Below are 4773 nucleotides of genomic sequence, written 5' to 3'. Positions count from 1 at the left end.
TCCATCAATCCTACTTCTGGATATAAACCCAAAGTAAATGAAAATAGAATATTGAAGAGATATCTGCACTTCTGTGGTTATTGTAGCATATTCACTATAGCCAAGATATGGAAACAACCTAAGTGTATGACAACAGTTGAATGGAAAAAGAATATATTATATATACATGAGCTTTGATATATGTATACATATAAGTATATAGAATGCTCTATATATTATAACATACAGTATATGTTACATTATATATGCTATATATATTTTATGAGATAGAAGGAAATCATGTCATTTGTAATAACATAGCTGGACCTTGAGGGCATTATGCAAAGTGAAATAAGTCAGATAGAGACCTGGCTGGTGTGGCTCAGTGGAGTGAGCACCAGCCTGCAATCCAAAGGGTTGCTGGTTTGATTCCCAGTCAGGGCACATGCCTGGGTTGCAGGTCAGGTCCCCAGTAGGGGGCATTCGAGAGGCATCCACACATTCATGTTTCTCTCCCTCTTTCTCCATTCCCTTCTGTCTAAAAATAAATAAATAAAATCTTTTAAAATATTTTTTAAAAATTCTAGAATTCATGTCATAAGAGTCTCAGAAGTAGAGGAAAAAGCATGTAATGCTGAAAACTATTTGAAAAAAATGATAGCTGAAAATTCTCAAGTTTGAAGAAATATATAAACCTATGCATTCAAGAAGCTTATAAAATTCCAAATAAGATAAACCAAAGAAATCCATGCCCAGACACAGCATATTCAAATTGTTGAAAACTAATGACAGAGAAAAAATCTTGAATGCATACAGAGAACAAAGAAGTGTTACTGATTCAGTACAACAGTCCCAAAAGTTGCTGATTTCTCATGAGAAAGTATGGAAACTGGAAGGAAGTGGGACGACATACTACAAGTACTGTCAATTTTGAGTTATTCATATCTTGAAAATATACACCCGGAATGAATGAAGGTATGAAGACATAAATATGGTGCATAAAGGGACCTATAAAAGTATAAATTTTCTATATTCTAATACTATTAGTAAAATATTTATTCTAAGTATACTGTGAAAATTTAAGTATATGTTGTTTAATACCTAGAGAAACCAGTATAAAAATATTCAAAGTGATATAGTCAAAATAACAATAGATAAATTAGAATGAAATAATATCAAGGCATTGAAGGGGTAATTATAACAGCAACAGCTCCAGACACTTGTAAATTAAGCAACACATTTCTAAAAAATCTCTGCGTCAAAGAGGAAACAACAGGATAATTGGAAAATATTTTAATTGAACAAAAGTTAAAAATACAACATATCAAAACTTATGTACAGTTAAAGCTGTTGTTGGAGAGAAATTTACAGCACTGGATGCTTACATGAAAAAAGTGAGAAAGATCTAAATCAATAATGAAAGATATCGCCTCAAGAAACTAGAAAAATATGGAGAAAAAAAAATACGTGTCCAGAGGAGTTAAGGAAATACTAAGATAACAGCAAAAATTAATGAAATTGAAAAAAGGAAAACTATATAGAAGATCAAAATCTATGAAACCAAAGCTTTCTTGTTGATAATAAAAATCAATAACCTCTTGCAAAGAAAAAAGAGACAAAATAAAAATAATGAACATCAGTAAATGGGATGGCGTATAAAAAATGCCATCGATTTCTGAGTATTGGCTTTGTATCCCACTACTTTGCTGAATTCGTTTATTAGGTGCAGTAGTTTTTTAATATACCTAGGAATAAATTTAACCAAGGAAGTAAAAGACCTGTACTGGGAAACCTATAGGACACTGAAGAAAGAAATTGAGGAAGAGACAAATAAGTGGAAGCATATACTGTGTTCATGGATAGGAAGAATTAACATCATTGAAATGTTCATACTACCCAAAGCAATCTGTAGACTAAACACAATTCCAATTAAGATACCAACAGCATATTTCACAGATCTAAAACAAATATTCCAAAAATTTATATGGAATCAAAAAAAGAGACCCCGAATAGCCTCAGCAATCTTGAGAAACAAGAACACAGTTGGAGGGATCATAATACCTGATAACTACACTACAAGGCCACTGTAATCAAAACAGTTTGGTACTGGCGTGGGAACAGACACATAGATCAATGGAACAGAATAGAGAGCCCAGAAATAATCCCATGTCTTTATGGTCAATTAATATTTGACAAAGGGGGCAAGAGCATACCATGGAGTAAAGACAGTTTTTTCAATAAATGGTGTTGGGAGAACTGGAGTAGTACATGCAAAAACATGAAACTAGGCCACCAAGTTACACCATCTACCAGAATAAACTCAAAATTGATAAAAGACTTAAATATAAGTCATAATACCATAAAATTCTAGGGCAAAACACAGACAGTAAAATTTCAGATATCTCATGTAGCAAAATTTTTGCCAATATATCTCTAAGGGCAAGGTCAATTAAGGAAAAAATAAACAAATGGGACTACATTAAATTAAAAATCTTCTGCATGGCTAAAGAAACCATCATCAAAATGAAAAAGGAACTGAATGTGTGGGAGAACATATTTGCCAACAATACATTGGACAAGGGTTTAGTCTCCAAAATATATGAAGAACTTTTATGACTCAACACCAGGAAGACAAATAATCCAATTAAAAATGGACACTAGACCTCCATAGACACTTCTCCAGGGAGGACATACAGAAGGCCCAGAGACATATGAAAGGATGCTCAGCATCACTAGCCATCAGAGAGATGCAAATTAAAACCACAATGAGATATAACATTACACCTGCCAAAATGACTGTCATTGATAAATCAACAAACAACAAGTGCTGGCGAGGATATGAAGAAAACGGAACCCTAGTGCATTGTTGGTGGCTATGCAGACTGGTGCAGCCACTGTGGAAAACAGTATGGAATTTCCTCAAAAAGCTAAAAATGGAACTGCCTTTTGACCCAGGGATTCCACTGCTTAGAATACACCCAAAGAGGCCTGAAATACCAATTCAAAAGAATTTATGCACCCATCTGTTCAGAGCAGTGCTATTCACAACAGCCAAGATTTGGAAACAGCCTAAGTGCCCATCAGTAGATGAGTAGATAAAAATATGGTGGTACATTTACACAATGGAATACTATGCAACAGAAAAAAAGAAGGAATTTCTACCTTTTGCCACAGCATGGATGGAAATGGAGACAATTATGCTAAGTGAAATAAGCCAGCTGGTGAAAGACAAATACCATATGATCTCATGTATAGGTGGATCCTAATGAACCAAATAGACTAATGAGCAAAGTAGAACCAGAGGCATACAAAAATTGAACAGATTGACAACTATAAGGTGGGGGCGTGTTGGGGACTGATTGAAAGAAGATGAAGGGATTAGTCAAAGAACACACATGAAGGACCCATGGACATGGACAACGGTGAAGGCACTGATTATGGAAGTGAGGGCGGGCCATGTGGAGGGGTGTGAAAGGGGGAAAAGTGGGACAATTGTAGTAGCATAAACAATAAAATGAAAAAAATATATACTAAACATCAAAATGAAAAATAAATAACCTAATTTTAGTTGTAAACAAATAAAAAATAACCGATACCCAAAATGAAAGTGGGGATATAATAACAGACCTTCAGACATTAAAGGGATATTAAGGGAATTTTAGAAACAAGTCTATACATATAAATTCAACAACTTAGATGAAAAGTTCCAATCCTAGAAAACCATTATGGTTGGATTTAAAATGCACCTCCCAAAATATTAGCACATCATAATCCCAGGAACCTGTGAATGTTACCTTATGTGACAAAATGAGATTTTTCAAATGTAACTCAATTAAGAATTTTAATATGGGGAGATTATCCTGAGTTATCCAGTTAAGCCAAATGTAATCACAAGCTCTCTTATAAGAGAGAAGGCCATGTCAAGACAGAGACCGAGAAATGTGAAGTTTTAATTCTGGCTTTGAAGATTGTGGTAGGTGTTCTGAGCCAAGTACTGCAAAGCATGCAGCTCCGAAGCAGAAAAAGGCAAGGGAATTAATAATCCCCTAAAGCAGCAGTTCCCAACCATTTTGGCACCAGGAACCTGTTTCATGGAAGAAAATTTTTCCATGGACCGTGGGCAGGCAGATGGTTTCGGGATGATTCAAGCACATTACATTCAAGCTCACCTCCTGCTCTGTGGCCTGGTTCCCAAGAGGCCTGGATGGGTACCGGAACCTGGCCTGGAGTTTGGGGACCCCTGCCCTAGAGTCTCTTGAAGGAGCACAGCCCTGCCAACACCTTGATTTGAACGCGGTGAGATTCATTTGGACATTCTGACCTCCAGAACTGTGAGGAAACAGATTTGTGTTGTTTTAAGTCACGAAGTTTGCGGTATTAGTTACAGAAGCAACAAGAAAATTAATACGACTACAAACAAAAGTCGCCTAGTGTGAAGTAGATAGTCTAAATTGTTTTATTATAATTAAAATAATTGAATTAGTAATTAAAAACCATCAAAAATAGCAATCTCTAGGCTCATATAGTTTTCTGTGTGAGTTCTACTAAACACTGAAAGAAAAACACCACTTCTATACAAGCTCCTTTCTATACAAGAAAATAGAAGAGGTGAGAATAATTTCCATGTAATTTTGTGAAATGTGAATTCAGCATTAACATGACAGCAAAAACCAGACAACCCCCCCCCCGCAGACCAACATCACCCATGAAGATAGATGCAAAAATACTCAACAAAATATTAGCAAATCTAATTGAGGAACATGTAAAAATAATCATATATATGATATGATCATA

This window comes from Desmodus rotundus, chromosome X (assembly GCF_022682495.2).
Source record: "Desmodus rotundus isolate HL8 chromosome X, HLdesRot8A.1, whole genome shotgun sequence".
Lineage (NCBI taxonomy): Eukaryota > Metazoa > Chordata > Mammalia > Chiroptera > Phyllostomidae > Desmodus > Desmodus rotundus.
This window is presented reverse-complemented; position numbering follows the sequence as displayed.